General features: G+C 35.6%; 1 protein-coding gene across 1 annotated transcript in view; it reads right to left on the reverse strand.

The window, feature by feature from the left end:
- LOC135219991 (uncharacterized) overlaps positions 1-19,566 on the reverse strand; it is a 171,162-nt gene that overhangs the window by 1,064 nt on the left and 150,532 nt on the right. The window lies entirely within an intron of this gene.

The raw sequence follows: 19,566 nt of genomic DNA on the forward strand, positions 1-19,566 counted from the left end.
GATTATCGGGGTTAAAAGTAACAATGATGCATGTGCGATTGATACAATGATTCAGCAAAATGTCCTAGGCACTTTTAGGATTGATGACATCATCACCTGGCGAGAAACTGCGCGCAAGCCAGCTTTAAGAGTTACGTTACTCGCTGTAATAAATACGACCTTAGTATTTTCAAATGATAAAACCATGTATAAATTGGATATTTTTTGTTTTTAACGCTCCACCCACACGAGAAGAATGTCTGAAAAAACAGTACCAGACTTGAACAATATAAGTTTCATGTTGGAAACCTGCAAATAGTAAAATATATGTAAGTAATTATGTTAAATTAGATATTCCTTATTCAAAACTAGTAAAAAAAAAGTTCCCATACAAATTTTATATATATTATTTACCCTGTAGGATTCATATAGGATTATACATATAGGTATACATTTTCACTTCTAGCCTTTCTTACTTAAAATTTGTTTTTCTTTCATTGACTACGAATATACCCCATTGGAACAAACTGTATGCCAGTAGGTTTTGATATGTGTTTGAACTTTTAGCTTATTTGCCTATATCCCTAGAATACTGAATGGGCTACTAAACTTAGGCGTTAAGTTAGAGTTCAAACCTTTATGCATATATATTTGGATATTTTATAAACATGCCTTTTCATTATAATTTGTAACTCTTCCAACTTCTTACGAAGTATATTATATCGACTCACACTTGTATCCATACTACTTTATATTTGATAAATTAGTAGTTGGCTTGAATATGTGGAAAAGTGTTCTAGCGGGAATACCGTATAAGGCTACTTGCGGTATCATTTCTATAGATACATGATATGAATGATAAGAGTATTTAAAACTGTGAGAACTGCTGTAATCCAATTTGGATCCATACCCCTGAGTGTAACTCGTAGGACATTGACACTCTTATTTATCCGTTCTACCAAACCCATTGACTCTGGGTGATAAAATATGGTACTGATTTTCTTAATGCAAAGGAATTCACACAACGAGTTAAGGAAATTATTATTGATTTACGCCACCCGAGTCAGAGATTATCATGTGTTGAATTCCATGTTTACTGATGTAGCACTCATAAATATTCCTAGCTATTAATTCTGTATAACGTGTCAAGGCAACTATTAACACTAAGAGGTGTTTATTTCCTCTGTCAGACTCGTAAAACCCTGTTAATAAATCTATGGGTTGATTTGGCACGGGATAGGCCCCTAAACTGACAGGTGTCTTAGTGTGTCCCTTGTTTTCATGACACATGTGACAATTAGTTATGTGCTTTTCATATCTGTAAGCATTGTAGGCCAGTAAAATAGTGATTTGGCTTTCTGTGACATAATAGAGAACCCTGGATGACCATGTAATGGATTGAAATGCAACCAGTTTAGGACGATTGGTATGAAAGAGATTATTACTACTACCTGGTCGTTAGTCACCTGCGGTGTTCTTCGGGTTTTCCTCGTCACGGACATATTTCTGCTGCACATACTTTAAATATACTTTTGCTTTAGGATTTCTGTTCGAAACATGTATTGTTTTCCTTAACTGCTGAACCTTGCTTTGTTCAGTTTGTAACAGTTCAGCGCTCCAACCCAGGTCTTCAATTTTCACGATCTCTTGGGTTAATGAATTTTCTTGTTCAGATACGGTTCTAACAATAGGCACGGATGTTTCTATATCTTTTAGTCCAACTAATGGTTCCTTGGAGGATGGTGCAGGATTGCGGGGTAATGCGTCAGCTATGATATTTGCTTTCCCAAAGGCCTGAATGATCATATGCCACCGAGTTCCTTTGGGACTGTGATTAAAAGCCTTTGAAAAACTCGGTAAGGGACTTATGGTCAGTAAGGACCTTAACAGGATAGCCGTAGATTATGAACTTAAAATGTACTAGTGAGTTAATGATACCTAGCCCTTCCTTGTCTATTACTGCATATTTACTTTCAGAGGACTTTAGTTTACGTGAATAAAAAGCTTTAGGAAAGAACTGTTTATCATATTGCTGAAGTAGTACCCCTCCTACCCCTTGGTCTGAGGTGACTGTTACAATAAAATCAGGGAATTTTAAGATAGGTGAACTGCATAATTCCAATTTTAAGATATCGAACGCCTGTTGATGCTTTTCAGACCATAATAAATCTACACCCTTCTTCGTAAGATCTGTTAAAGGGGCTGCTGTGATTGAAGAGTTACATATAAACTTACGATAGTAATACCCACTACAGCGCAAAAGTGCTGTATCCGCTTTATGTTAATAGGTACCGGAAAGTTACGAATAGCCGACACCTTACCATGGATCACCTTTAGACCTTGACTAGACACGTATAACCTAAATAGACATGTTCGGGTTAAAAAAAAATCTTACATTTAGATTTTGTTTACTGAGATTGTGTTTGCTCAGTCTCTGTAGCACTAGCCCTAGTTTATGCGAATGTACTTCTAAGGTATTAGAAAAGATTACAAGACCAACCATATAGGCATGTAGGGTATCCCCTAAAAAGTCTCCAAACACTATTAATCATTCTGGTGAATGTAATTGGGGCGCAATGTAAACCGGAAGGCATATGTAAAAATTGATAATGTCCCCTGAGTGTGCTGAAGGCGGTGTATGAGGTACACTCACTTAGCTAATGGTATCTGGTGAAAGCCTTTAAGTAAGTCCAAGCTGGTGAAAAATTGATTCTGACCTAACAAAGATAAGATATCGTCGGTACATGGCTCTGGAAAACGATCGGGAACCATTTCCTCGTTTAAGCGACGGAAATCTACGCAGGTACGCCAAGACCAATCTTTTTTAGGCATGACGTTTAAGGGAAAAAACTTATATGGGCTATTTGATTTCCTAATGACTCCTATTACTAACATTTATTCAACTTCGTCATTTATCTCTATTTTGAAATTTCATTGGGAGTCTATATGAAGGTACGTATATAGCTTTATGTTTGTCCTTCAACCGTATTTTGTGTTCAACGACATCCGTTTTCCCCAGAGATCACTCGCTATTGGAGAAAACATCATGATATCCCGATAAAAGATAAAATAATTTCTACTGAATCTCCTCTGCTTGAATGACTTTACTGATCTTACTTTAGATAGATTGTAAGAGGGATTCATCGGCAACAGGTTGAGCGTGATTGATTTTAGCAACAGCAAAAATGCGATATTTATAACTACCATATCCACGATATATATATAGGTTTTGTGGATTACTAGATTGGTATTCAAATAGTTACAGACTTCAATATTAACTTGTTGCTGTGAGTCAACAGTGTATAGTGCTTTGTTCGCGGAAATCGTTATATTTCAGAGTGTCGGGAAGGATTAAAATTTCAGATCCCAGCAAAGTCTTTTTACACGCTCTAAGATATTCGAGGGTGCATTCGTCTCGAGATTTTGCGTGCAAACTGCGACTACGGGTGTAGGAGAATTCTGTTGGGTTGCTTGAACAATGTCACGATTTATGAGACAAGTGATTGGTTCCTCTATATAAGTTATTATTTGATTAACTGTCTCTTTTTGTCCAAAACGGATTTTAATGCGTTAGAAGGTTTATAGAATTTTCCTTTGATAAACTCGCCTTATTTGGCAGGAGGTAAGATAATGTTTTCTGTACCCATAGATGGGTATCCTACAATTACACTAGATACAGATCAATGGTTTTTATAACTATAAAGGTATCTGTAAGCGAGCGCTTACCCGCCCTGTACTGAATCTTAGTTACGCCTACGACACTTAACTCGTTATTGCCAATTATTGAAAGCCGTACTCCGGACTTCTCAATAGGGAAGTTCGAAACAACAAAAGGTGAGTCCGTAAATACAGGATATTATGTGGACTAATGGAATAAAAAAACAATGAAAATGGCTGAGATTCTAATTTTACGGCACGTAAAGTCGGGCGGAATCCATCACTACTTATAATAGCTTATTGTATTAAAACTACGGGAACCTGCTCTGATTTACTTGATACGGTCGTGTGATTCATAGGAAAATTCCTTTTTAATTCAAAAAGGTGTTGGCATGAATGACCCAACATCACTCTTCCCCCTCCACTGGAATTGCTTATGTGGAATTTGCTTTGCTTTCAACACTCGGAAGATTTTGACTGACTCTGACTGTTTTACTAGATGGCACAGTAACCGAATTTCCTGAAGCACGATTTGTTTGTTCCTTCTTCTGAGCAGAGCTATTATTTGCTTGTTTCTTTTTGTGATAATGTGCATACTTCTTGTTAACACTGGCAACGTTTTGTATGTTTTTAGCATTACTTAGCTCCTGATGGCGTAAAAACATCGAACGTAAGATTGACTTGAACTATTACGAATTGAGCATTTACTATTAAAACAGGTTATCCCTACTGCATTATTATTAACTATATGTACTTGCTGTGGTTTACTTTCATTCTTTGCTAAAATTTGAAATAGTGAGGGATCCAGGTCAGCGCATTTAGACATATGTTTCTTAATTTGTTTATTTAAATCTATTTCCGTGCTGTTGGGCAATAGCTCCTCATCAAAACACCGTCCCAAGGCTTCTGGTAACATAACTATTGTGAATGTTATTCCTTGCAATCCAGCCGTATTTTTTAAAGTTAAGTTGAGTCATAGAGATTAGATTTTTAAGCATATAACTAAAAAAACTCGAGGCTAAAACTGCCATCGGGACCTTGCAAAGGAGCAATTATGGTCCTGACCCGAAATAATGTTACCTCTAATTTATTTAGTGTAGGGGTGTTCCACTTGTTTTTGTGTGTTTTCTTATCACTGCGGTGCCTAACGACCCTATCAATGTGTCTGTATAAATACAAACGTCCACTGCGTAAACGCATTTTCAAATATGATTTGTTACGTACAGAATTAATAGACCCCCAAAATGATAAGATTAACACAGAATATATGACTATAATATTTCAGGAGAACCTCTTGAAAAAATAAAGTTGACAGAAACTCAAAGATAAAAACTCGCAGGAGCGAAGTCCCAATGATGTAGATCATTTCTGTAAAAAAGTAAGATTAAGAATGTCTCGTAACTTCAGCCACAGGAACAACGATATTCGACCTGCAAGGAAACACTCAAAGTTACACCAAATGAATAAAAAAAATTGTACTTAGCTTGATTTTAGTGGGAAGTCATGGTGTTTCGATGACAACACGGCCTTGGTTCTCCTTCTCTGCTGGGTGGATGACCCTGGTTTTCAGCTTGCGTTCCGACTGTTCGTTGTTTGTTTGTTGAATGATTCGTATCCTCTTGCTTGGTCCATGAAGTTCCGATGCAGAAGACACGTCCTGCTCAGCAGGTGACCTGGTTTCTCGAAGATATGTGATGTTGAAGACGCTCAATAAACAATGATGCAACCTCTTGAATGATTCCTAATGTAAGACATCTCTTATGTTGCCATAAGAGACACTAAGTTGCTTGAAGATTCTCTTGCCTTTGTTGACTTCTGATATGTTACATTTTCTAAGATTCGTTATTCTTTGGATGGTATGGGATCATCTTCTCTCTTCTATTGGTTATTCGCTGCCACCAATGTAGGGCTGTGCTTTTGTATAACAAGGCGCCCTGTGGGTTATTAAGACTTGCGATGTTATACGCAAGTATCTGGTTGTATACTTCCCATCCTCTTCAGATTATCATCAATTGCGACGATAAATTCTAAGTCAGTATCTTCCTTAGGTATAAAGGGGAAGACGTTTCAAGCTCATGATGATAAACTTAACAATATATTTGCGAAACTACATCTCTTGAGTAGAGGCAAGAAAGTGGTTAAGAGAACTTGATTCTAGGAGAAGAAGTAGAGTTCTGAGTTACAATGCAATTACAAAATCATAGGAGAGCAAAGCTAGCTCAGCATACTAACATACAGACAGACGAACATATGAGAGGAAGTCACATAGTCATCTGTGGGTAATAGGTCAACATGTTCTCAGGCGAAAGCACTGTGACCTGTTTTACACAACAATGGATTTGATTACCACAGGCGAATGCAAACCAGAACGCTGATACAACACGCCAAGGCTTATCTTGCATTCTTTTATCGGTCCCTATCACACTCCTTGGTATCTCGTCAGTGACCCCTTGGGTCATCGGCTTATTTATATATGGAATAACACACGTTCCATATATTTTATTATGTAACACTTACAAATAGACGGTGTTTTTGGTAAGGTGGTATGCGGTAAATTACTAATAAGATAGGCTATTGAAAGAGCTCATGTTATAACACACACACACACACACACACACACACACACATATATATATATATATATATATATATATATATATATATATATATATATATATATATATATATGTATATATTTACATATTGTTATACCATAGGTTTTTTCAAAAGACCTTTCTTTTATTTATATATATTATATATATATATATATATATATATATATATATATTTACATATTGTTATACCATAGGTTTTTCAAAAGCCTTTCTTTTTATTTTTATATATATATATATATATATATATATATATATATATATATATATATATATATGTGTGTGTGTGTGTATGTGTGTGTGTGTGTGTGTGTGTGTGTATGTATGTATGTATTGGACAACAAAATCGTTTTAAAATCCAAAAAGTTGTGAAATAAACTAAGACTCTTATATAACGCCACCTAAAAAACATTAACAGAAAAAAATAGAATAAAAATACTAGAGGTACAAATAGTAATGAGCTATGACAGGAACAAAGGAATAGATGCAGTTCAAGTGTTTGACGAGGGAGCACGTAGTTTGATATATAGAGTTTCAAGAACTAGAAGTTTTTGTTCATTTGTGCTTGCTCTCGAACTTCAGATTGTTCGTAATTTATGAGTTTTGAGTTTTGCACTTCTTGGCATGATTTCTTGTACTGGATAACTCTGGACTGGATAGTCGGCAGCAGGTTCTACAACAAACTCCCTTAGGAAAGACGATTCTGACCCCGACAAGCTGTGTTCCCAGATCGCATCTGGGACTGGTATATTAATATATTTATAAACAACGCCAGACGACATCAGAGTGAAAAGTCATTGGCTCTTAAGTACCTTAAAATGACATTAATTACATTCCCTCCAAAGATATTATGTATAAAGGGAAACAGCGCATATGGGGAGTTTAGGTTCATTAAATTTCAGCTCCAACAGTGAGCTTTAATGTCTCGCAACTGCCTATTTACGCTAGTTTACCAAGCACAAAACCTACAACAACTAATACTTGAGTGTCTAAATATCAAATTACGTGTTCCCTTGTTTAAACAAACACTCGCGCTGCCGCTATTCCATTGTTCCTGTCACAGTTCATTATTTTGTACCTCTGATTATTTTGTCTGTTAATGTGGTTCTATCATTTGTATTGTAAAGTTAACGCCTCGTGTTTTTTTTATGAGAGGTTGTATGGGTATGTCATTGTCTTTTGGAGTATGATTTATTACGTATATATAATAATGTGTGTGTTGTATGTATATGTGTATACTATATATATTTATATGTGTGCTTGTGTATATTGTATACTCATATTGTAAATATACATAAATACATAATGTGGGTGTTTGTAATGTGATCAAAGTATATAGCTACGAGGAAAGTGAAAGAAAAGAAGAGCAAATTTTCACCCCCTCAGTAACACGTCGAACCCATTACATACTGCACACTGCCCACCCGTCTTGCATGCAATTCCACTCATCGAGTATAACATGACCCACCTTTCGAGTACTTATTCCATATCCCTAGTTTACTTCTATATTGAAGATCCCCATTCCATTCTTTGCAAGTTCTTCCAACTTGTAAAGTCCTTACGACACGCCCAAGCCATCGGCGAGTAAATGGTCTTATGTTTTAATATACGATGAAAAGGTTTCCCGCGCTTATCCCCCCCCCCCCCTCTCTCTCTCTCTCCATAATCATATGAGTATCATTTCAATTATTATTTGACACATATATTCTACAACAATTCCTTCATGAGTTTATTTTTAGGTTTTAAATTGTGTAAAAAATATAAACATACGCGTCGACCTCGTTATTAAAACCAGTAGGAAATATAAGTATGATATGATTTAGATAGCTTGATTTCGCAAAGCTATTCACTAGTAATTGATTTCACATAGCCTTATTGAATATCAAGTGTATTCAGTGTATCAAAATCAGCTTTTGGAAACTGACGATATATTACAAATATCTCATGTCAGATGCCTTTAGAACTTCCGAGAGCTAAATAATTTTCCTGAAACAAACAAAAAGCAAATGATGTCGTAGAGTGACTGCGTTCCATTCAGAGAGCAAAGCCCCGCCTGGGTGCTTGACAGAATCACAGATCTTCTTGCATTTAGAGCGTGTCAAGATAAGGATTGTGGAAGCTCGGCAGGTTTTAGTTCATTTCCAACACATGCTTCAAGGACCGTCTATGCTTTGATATGCAGATGTCATCCGTAGAATGACTCGGTTTAACAGGCGAAGAATTTCTGACACGATGTACAGTAAGCGAGAGACTATAACGTAAAGTCACAATCGACCTAACACCGGATAGAAAAAAATACTTCTCTCTCTCTCTCTCTCTCTCTCTCTCTCTCTCTCTCTCTCTCTCTCTCTCTCTCTATATATATATATATATATATATATATATATATATATAAACCTGTTATTTATTTCTAATCTAATAATATAAAAGCTAGTATGAAGGCAAATATAAACAAAAAGTGCTTTACATATAATGCATAAATCAAAATATTGATGTACGGTTGTTTTTTCAAATATATTAGGAAATCCTTCTATGTATACTATTTTCACAAATGCCGAGAGAGTAATACGTTTACATATATATCCTATATTATTTTAAGTATTACATTATATATAATATATATATAATATAATAGTAATATATATATTATATATTTATATATACAATATATATATAACATATATTTTACTGTCTCAGCATTTGTAAAAAGCATATGCATGGGAAAATTTCCTAATATATTTTTTAAAAACCTTATATTAATATTTTGATATACATTATATGTAAAGCAAATTTGTATGTATTTACCTTCGTATTAGATTTTCTATTATTAGAATAGAAATAAATATCAAATTTTTTTTTTATGCAACAGTTGTTTTGTGGCTACAGAGTTTTTCTTTCGCTGCTGCTTGAAGCTCACGGCTCTTTTAACCAGATACCTCTTGTGGGCCTCAAAGATCCATAATTTTAATCTAAAGCATAAAGTGCTTATTTTTTTTTAGCGCCGAATAACCTAAGTAGTAAATTTGTGTACACTACATTTGGTAATTCTTTAGATTTGTGGCAGTGACTGCAAATGTTATGTTGGTAAATTGGCTCGTAAGTTGAGAAACTATTTTGTTATCGCATTTTTTTCATTTTAGAAATGAATTCATTTGTCCTTTTTGTTCAAGGTTGACTGGATCTTCTTCACGAGGCATAGTTAGTACTCTCTCTCTCTCTCTCTCTCTCTCTCTCTCTCTCTCTCTCTCTCTCTCTCTCTCTCTCTTTCTCTCTGTGTGTGTGTGTAAGTGTTTACATAATAAAAATATGGAATGTAGGTCCATATATATAAAAGACCAGATTGCTTGCAGGAATGTGATCAGACTAGAGACGCTAAAGATGACGTATACAATAAGTATGTAGGCTAAGATAACATGCCGTCACCTGTAGTCATTCAATTGTTTATAAACATTAGTCCAAGCTCCCTGCTTGAGACAACTACCCCGACCTATAATTCAAACGGCCTACGTGATCTCTAGCGTGTCTCATTTTGATTGTGTGTTCGTATGAAACTATGTCATCTGATAGTATGTTCATATGTTCGAGCTACTATCTGCTTCCTTCATAACTTGTAACAGAGATGGTAGACAAGCAGAACAGAGTTAGCTATCGTCATTAGAAGACCTGTACCTCTTTACCTAAGCTTTATCATGTAGAGGAATAGGATTAGCCATCATCATTGGCAGAAGCGATCAAGCTATCGTTATTAGAAGACTTGTACAATCATATCTGATCTTCACCATGTAAAACTTCAGAAGAATATATAATTTTTTATACTTAGTGTTTTCTACAAGAACCTCACCGAACCATGAGTTTAACACATCGTCGTAAAGATAATACCGACTTCGTAAGTGATCTACAAAACCCCAGACACTCCATTGAAGATGGAAGTGCAATACCAACCGACTTAGCGTATAGATTATCGCTAGTCTAACATTACCTCATAGGGCGCCTTATCATACAAGGCACAAGCCCTAATATTGGTGGCCAGCGTACCAGAAGAACTCTACACAAGTCCTACGAAGACACCAATAATAAATCATGTATCATAAGAAGTCAACGACGACGGAAGCAGCAGATTCTTCAAGCAACCTAGTATCATCGTTAGTGAGCGACTTCAGAAAACAACAAGATTCGTCAAGCAACTTAGTATCATCGTTTAGTGAATAACTTCAAGAAACAAAACCGACGTGTCCTTTTCCTACGGCAACGGAAGCTTCGTCTCTCATTAGAATCATTCAAGAAAACATCGTTAGTGAGCGTTTCCGGCACTGCAAGAAACAAACCGAACGCGTCTGCAGCATCGGATCTTTCAAGGGCTCGAATCATCGAAACAACGCGCACGGGGGAAACTGAAGCCAAACCAGGTCATCCGCTGAATAGAGAAGGAGGACCAAGGCCGTGTGTCGTTATCGGAACACCGTGACTTCCCACAAAAGCAAGCTAAGTACAATTTTTTATTCATTTGGAGTAACTTTGAGTGTTTCCTTTGCAGGTCGAATTTCGTTATTCCTGTGGCTGAAGTTACGAGACATTCTTAATCTTACTTTTTTACAGAAATTATCTACATCATTGAGATTTCGCTACTGCGAGTTTTTTATCTTTGAGTGTCTGTTTCCAGAAGTTCTACTGAAATATCATAATCATATACTATGTTAATTTTATCATTTTGGGTGATTATTAATCCCTTACGTAACAAATCATATTAAACAGTGAATATGCGTTTACGCAGTGGACGTCTGTATTTATACAGATGCATGGATAGGGTCGTTAGGCACCGTAGTGATTAGAAAACACACAAAAACAAGTGGAACACCCGTACAAATCTATATAAATTAGAGGTAACACTATTTCGGGTCATGACAATAAATGCTCCTTTGCAAGTCCCGATCGCAGTTTTAGCCTTGAGTTTTTTGAGTTATATAAAATATCGAACCTCAATGACTCAACTCAACTTTAAAAATATGGCTGGATTGCAAGGAATAACATGTCTGTAAAAAACTTTCATCAGGCTAAATGCGCTGACCAGGATCCCTCACTATTTCAAATTTTAGCAAAGAATGAAGTACAAACAGTTAATATTGTATGCAGTAGTGATAACTTGTCTTATTAGTAATCGCTCAGTTCCTAATAGTTCGTCATTCATTGCTTTATACGTAACCAGCAACATAATGCTAAAAAACACACAATACGTTGCCGATGGTAATAAAGAGAAGGATCCCAATTATTACAAAAAGAAATAGAAACAGTAGCCCGTTCAGAATCAAACAAGCAAACTCGGTGACTGGGTCACCTAGTCAAGCGGTCAAGGTCAGTCAAAAAACTGCCGAAGTGTTCAAAGCAAAGCAAATTCCACACAATAAGCGACTCTAGCAGAGTGGGGAAAAAGCGATGTTGGATCATACATCCCAAATACCTTTTTAAAATTAAAAAGGAATTTCCCTATGCATCACACGACCGTATAAAGTAATCAGAGCAGGTTTTCGTTTTTTTTTTAATACGTAAGTTATTATAAGTAGTGGTGGATAAAGCCCGACTGTACGCGCCGTAAAAATTAGAATATCTTGTTTATTTCTTTAGTAGACGTAATATCCTGTATTTACGGACTCACCGTCTGTTGTTCGAACTTCTCTAATGAGAAGTCCGGATAAGCGAGCGCTTACAGATACCTCTATAGTTATAAAAAACGTTGATCTGTATGTAGTGTAATTGTAAGATCCATCTAGGGGTATACAAAATATTATCTTACATCCTGCAAAATAAGGCGTGTTTATCAAATGAAAATCCTATAAACCTTCAGACATATTGAAATCCGTTTGAACAAAAAAAAAAGAGACAGTTAATCAAATAATAACTTATATAGAGGAACTATACATTTGTCTCATAAATCGTAACATTGTTCAAATGACCCAACAGAATTCTCCCACAACCGCAGTCGCACTTTGCACGCAAAATCTCGAGAAGCATGCACCCTCGAATGTCTTAGTGCGTGTAAAAAAGACTTTGCTGGGAAATGAAATTTTAATCCTTCCCGACACTCTGAAATATAACGATTTCCGCGAACAAAGCCCTAAAAGTATACATATCGTGGATACGGAAGTTATAAATATCGCATTTTTTATTGTTGCTAATTTTTAATCCCGCCCAACCAGTCGTGGATGAATCTCTCTGATAATCTATCTAAAGTAATATCAGTAAAGTCATTCAAGCAGAGGTGATTCAGCAGAAATTTTTTTTTATCTTTTACCTGAATACCAGGAAGTTTCTCCACTGGCGAGTGATCTCTGGAAAAAAACGGATGTAATTTAACACAAAACACGGTCTAAGGACAAACATAAAGCTATTTACGTACCTTCGTATAGATTCTCAATGAAATTTCAAAATAGAGATAAATGACGAAGTTGAAAAATGTTAGTAATAGGAGTCATTAGGAAATCAAATAGCCCATATAATTTTTCCCTCAAACGTCATGCCATAAAAGATCGGACTTGGCGTATCTGCGCAGATTACGGTCGCTTAAACAAGGAAACGACTTCCGATAGTTTCCAGTGCGATGTACCGACGACATCTTATCTCTGTTAGGTTAGAATAAATTTTTTTTCACCAACTTGGACTTACTTAAATGCTTTTACCAGATACCATTACCTAAGTGATTGTACCTCATACACCGTTTTCAGCACACTCAGGGGACATTATCAATTTTTACGTATGCCTCCGGCTTACGTTGCGCCCAATTACAATATAGTGTTTGGAGACATTTTTAGGGGATAACCTACATGCCTATATGGATGATCTTGTAATCTTTTCTAATACCTTAGAAGTACATTCAAATAAACTAGAGCTAGTCTCAGAGTAAAATATATAAATGTGAGTTTTTAAAACCGAACATGTTTATCTAGGTTTTATGTGTCTTGTCAAGGTCTTAAAGTAATCCATGGTAAGGTGTCGGCTATTCATAACTTTCCGGTACTTATTAACGTAAAAGGGGGAGGGGGATACAGCGCTTTGCGCTGTAGTGGGTATTACAATCGTATGCAAATATGTAACTCTTCAATCATGACAGCTCCTTTAACAGATCTTACGAAGAAGAGCGTAGATTTATTATGGTCTGAAAAGCATCAACAGGCGTTCGATATCTTAAAAGCGGGAAAATGCAGCTTACCTAACTTAAAAATCCCTGATTTAAATAAGGAATTTTTTTTTATTGCAACAGACGCCTCAGACCAAGGGGTAAGAGGGATACTACTTCAGCAATATGATAAACAGTTCTTTCCTATAGCTTTTTATTCATGTAAACTAAGCCCTCTGAAAGTAAATATGCAGTAATAGGCAAGGAAGGGCTAGGTATCTTTAACACTAGTACATTTTAAGTTCATAATCTATGGCTATCCTGATAAAGTCCTTACTGAACATGAGTCCTTTACCGAGTTTTTCAAAGGCTTTAATCACAGTCCAAAAGGAACTCGGTGACAAATGATCATTCAGTTTATTGGAGCCAAGATAAGATATCTACCTGGGAAAGCAAATATCATAGCTGACGCATTATCCCGCAATCCCGCACCATACAGCAAAGAACCATTAATTGGACTAAAAGATATAGAAACATCCGTGCCTATTGTTAAAACCGTATCTAAACAAGAAAATTCCTTAACCCAAGAGATCGCGAGCATTGAATATCTGGGTCGGAGCGCAGAACTGTTACAAACTGAACAAAGCAAGTGTCAACAGCGATAAGCAAAACAATAAACACCAAACAATAAACACTTAGAAAACGGAAACAGGAAACAGTGGGCTAGGCAAAAACAATAAACACTTCAAGCAGAAACCCTAAAGCAAAAGTATTTTTTATAGTATGAGTATCAGAATAATGTAATCAAATGTAATGTTATATGTAGGTCTGTGACGAGGAAAACCCGAAGAACACAGCAGAGGACTAACGACCAGGTAGTAGTAATAATCTCTCATATACCAATCGTCATAAACTGGTTGCATTCCGTCATCCAGGGTTCCCTCCTATGTCACAGAAAGCCAAATCACTGTTTTACTGGCCTACAATGCTTACAGATATAAAAAGCACATAACTAATTGTAACACGTGTCATGAAAACAAGGGATCACTAAGACACCTGTCAGTTTAGGAGCCTATCCTGTGCCAAATCAATCCTTGAAAGAATATACGTAGAATTATTAACAGAATTACGAGTCTGAACAGAGGGAATAACCACTTCTTAGTGTTAATAGTTCCTTGACACGTTATATAGAATTAATAGCACTAAAAACAAACACCGCAATTGAGTGCGTTACGAATATTTATGAGTGCTAAATCAGTAAATATGGAATTCAACACAATAATCTGTGACTCGGGTGGTGTAAATCAATAATAATCTCCTTAACACGTTGTGTGAATTCCTTTCCATTAAGAAAACAACCAATAATATATTTTATCACCCAGAGTCAATCGGTTTGGTAGAATAACGGATAATTAAATAGGAAGTGTCAATGTCTTACGAGTTACAACTCGTGATGTTGGATCCGAACTGGATTATAGCGGTTCTCGCGGTTTTTAAATACCTTTATCATTTATATCTTGTATCTATAGAATTGATGCCGCAAGTAGCCTTATACGGTACGCCGCTAGAACACTTTCCACATATTCAAGCCAACCATTAATTTATCAAATATATATATATATATAAATAAATAAATATAAAAAAAAAATAAAATAAATATGGATACAAGTGGAGTCAATATAATACACTCCGTAAGAAGTCGGAAGGGTTACAAATTGTAATAAAAAAGGAATCACGATAAAATCAATAAGCAAAACGTAACCATAGATAATTAAATATCCAAATATATATGCGTAAAGATTTGAACTCTAACTTAACGCTTTAGTAATGACAAATAAGCTAAAAGTTCAAACACATATCCAAAATCTACTGACATATTGTCTGTCCCGGTGGTTTATATTCGTAGTCAATGAAAAAAAAATAATAATAATAAATAAATAAATAAATAAAATAAAATAAAAGAGATTTTAAAGTCAGGAAGTCTAGAAGTGAAAATCTTATCTATGGAATAATCCTATATGAATCTTATACAGGGCTAATAATATATATAGAATTTGTATGGAAACCTTTTTTCATTAGTTTGAATAAGGAATATTTAATTTAACATAATTACAATTATGCAGATTTCCAGCATGAAACTAATATATTGTTCAATTTTGGTACTGTTTTTTTTCAGACATTCTTCTCATGTGGGTCGAGTATTAAAAAACAAAAAAATTATCCTAAAGTCGTATCTCTTACAGCAAGTAACGTAACTCTTAGCTGGCTGAGAGCAATCTCCTGCCAAGTGACGACGTCATCATTGCCGTATCAGCATTTGTTCCTTTTAACCTCAATAATCTGCTTACACAGGCTTCATCTGTGTGTCGTCTCTGCTTGCAAAAGCAGATTGACTGGAGAAAGGAATGCTTAGTTCATGAACTTCACATGTGGTTCATAGGTCACATGACAGGCCACATAACATATTCTTATCCGTGTGTGTAATGCAATTAGTTAAGGACTTGTAATCATTTTAAAATTAATGAACAAATAATCAAATAGAATTTCTATAACAACAAAATGAATTAATTTTTTTTTTTCTGAACCTCATAGACATTTAGAAGTATCAAGATATGTATATATGAAATATTTACTTGCAACATTAGCCTATTACAATTCAAGTAAAACATTAATGGGAAAAATGTCACATTTTTCTTGAAAAACCCAAAGTTTATATAGAAATTAGTTACATAGTGGGTTTTTTTTCGTTGCATCTCCTACCTATTAATAAAGTTTAAAATTAACCTCAGAGGATGCGCACGAGAGAATTGAATATGAAACTTTTGTTAGGGCACATAGGATCAGATTTTATCACAACTTAATTTCAGTTAGCATAGAGAAATACAGAATCATGATTAATCTTCTCTTTGACTCTTATGTTGCCTGGCAATCTTACAAATAGCTCTGTTTTCCACTTCTTTGTCTAGTAACTTACTACCAGTAATATCGAATTTTCTTTGGGATTCGTATTGAATATCTGTTTATTTTTTATAATTATGGATATTTTTACAAGTCATCATAGACCTGGATAGGTTAACTCATTGTTAATGCCATGGATAAAAAAGTTTGTACAGCGGACTCTTTTGAATTCCAAAATATCAGCGAATTCATGTGGGTTAAGTCTGGTCTAAATGGCTCTCTCCCCTCCCCTGTATTTGGATGTTGTCTGAATTTACTTTGCCCTTGTGACAAGTATAATTTCACTTGCAGGCTGATTAATGGAACCTGGTTACAGTATCCTGCAGTACGAGAGTTTCACATCGCAACTTCAAAAAATCGTTCGTCGCTGCGGATGACTACAGTCAAGTAACAACCGCCTACAATGTGAAAGGAATTTCATGGACTTCTTCGACCGACACCGTATCTCGTCGTTAAATCTCGTTTTCATGCGGAACGCTTCAGCGGTTGTCGGAATTCGACTACAAAAGGGACATACTTCCGACAATTACGACCCGAAGGATATTCAACTCTACTTTGCTGGCGAAGGACTCGTGCTGGGGATGATTTTTTTTTCATCGCGAACGGAATCGTGTAGCTTAGGATGCAGAGAATAAGTATGAGCGCAAAATAGAACGTTGGACCCGCCCAGGCAAATTTTCCCCTTGTTTTAACCATTGAAAAAGGCCGTTTCATTTGGCTAAAGGTGGTTGTCTGGAACTGTGTAATGGACGAAAAGTTGTTCGAAAGCTAGTTAAAAGTGAAGTAGTATAACCTCGGTCATGTATCCTATATATATAAAGTATCATGTATCCTATATATAATTGATCATAAATAACAGAGTCGAAATATATCTTTGCGTGTACGCAATAGGAATCTCTTATATAAATGATCATAAATAACGGAATCTAATTATATCTTTGCGTGTACGCAGTAGGAATCTATTTAAAGTGCACATATATTAATCATAATTATATGAATCCATATACCAATGTATAAACAAATCAGGTAGCCTATAATCAATCCGTTACCTTTTTTCTTACCAATATCTGCAGTTATATGTGTTAGTATATGGATTAATGAATCAGATATATAACAGTTAGCATGAAAATCAACGAATCAATCAGCATAAACATTAATAACTTTTTCATTTCATATATGAAATTTTTTATCAGTTAAAATATGATTTTTATCATGTTAATCTTCATTCTATGCAATTATCAGAGTACATTAGTATTTTCTGTAGCATAAGTATCTTAAAGAGATGAAGTGAAAAGCTGTATCATTATATATCCTGTGATCACTATTATTTACCAATATCATTGTTTTATATTTTATTACTTGAATCAATTCATGTACACCATGAATTTTTATTTACTTATATATATATATATATATTCACATAGTGTCTGTATCACACTCCTATAAGTCAAATGCCAGTCCAGTTTGAGTAATATTCAGTAGTTGGTTTTGGTAGCTGACCGAGCTAATGTAAGTGTTTACATAATAAAAATATGGAATGTAGGTCCATATATATAAAAGACCAGATTGCTTGCAGGAATGTGATCAGACTAGAGACGCTAAAGATGACGTATACAATAAGTATGTAGGCTAAGATAACATGCCGTCACCTGTAGTCATTCAATTGTTTATAAACATTAGTCCAAGCTCCCTGCTTGAGACAACTACCCCGACCTATAATTCAAACGGCCTACGTGATCTCTAGCGTGTCTCATTTTGATTGTGTGTTCGTATGAAACTATGTCATCTGATAGTATGTTCATATGTTCGAGCTACTATCTGCTTCCTTCATAACTTGTAACAGAGATGGTAGACAAGCAGAACAGAGTTAGCTATCGTCATTAGAAGACCTGTACCTCTTTACCTAAGCTTTATCATGTAGAGGAATAGGATTAGCCATCATCATTGGCAGAAGCGATCAAGCTATCGTTATTAGAAGACTTGTACAATCATATCTGATCTTCACCATGTAAAACTTCAGAAGAATATATAATTTTTTATACTTAGTGTTTTCTACAAGAACCTCACCGAACCATGAGTTTAACACATCGTCGTAAAGATAATACCGACTTCGTAAGTGATCTACAAAACCCCAGACACTCCATTGAAGATGGAAGTGCAATACCAACCGACTTAGCGTATAGATTATCGCTAGTCTAACATTACCTCATAGGGCGCCTTATCATACAAGGCACAAGCCCTAATATGTGTGTGTGTGTGTGTGTGTGTATGTGTGTGTGTGCACGTGTGCATTTGTCTCCGCCTACGGGTCTTTCAATTAGGCTTAATCAATGAGATGGCACGAGTTAATTGAACTCCCGTTCTGGATGATGTATGAATCAGGTTGTTGGTAGTACGTATACGTCACAGGAGCCGGGAAATATGAGAGAGAGAGAGAGAGAGAGAGAGAGAGAGAGAGAGAGAGAGTAATATTCCTCTCTCGCTGTCCCATTCGCTAGAGGACATTATGGGTTGAAAAAGACTATTGTTTCCTAATTTTGTCATGGTATAAGTTGTCTCTCTTCTGTGTGTGTTTGTGTGCGTTCGAAATGATTAAAGTGATGGAATATAATAAAAAAAAGTGTTTTAATTTCATGTTTTAAGTGTTGGTACTCGACTGGTCAAAAGAGTACAGACATTTCTGCCCGAACACCCTAAGCTTATCCGAACAAGACTAAAAATATTCATAATATTAGTGAAAACCCAGGTCAAAATATTGTTAGAAAACTGGAGGAGAACTATTCTATGGACCTTGAACACACAAAGCATTTTGCTGCCAATGTTAGGGAAGTTCACACTGTATTGTTGGAGGCTGTGCCTCAGATCCAAATGTCATTACCATGATTAATTTTTTTCTCCATGAGATAACTGTACCTTAACATGTTGCCATCCAGCTAGTCTGAAGTTTGTAGGAAATGACGAAGGGCTTCAGTAACATTATTTTTCCCCTTCCAAACCAACTCGTTAATCATTAACCCAAACATCTTTCCTGAGGTGAATTACTGCAAATGATGTTCTATCGTTTTTTTCACTGCATATTACGATGATTCATTACTAGTGGATAGCTTAACTTTAAAGCCCAGATTTGAGTAATGAAGAATAGAAGGCTATCCATTTAGTAAATTACATTGCGAAGAGATATCCGGATTTGTCTTAATTTTGCAGTCAGACAAAACATAACACATGTATTCCATGCATAATGAGTCCGTCCCT

Source organism: Macrobrachium nipponense, chromosome 20 (assembly GCF_015104395.2).
Source record: "Macrobrachium nipponense isolate FS-2020 chromosome 20, ASM1510439v2, whole genome shotgun sequence".
In the NCBI taxonomy this organism is placed as follows: Eukaryota; Metazoa; Arthropoda; class Malacostraca; order Decapoda; family Palaemonidae; genus Macrobrachium; species Macrobrachium nipponense.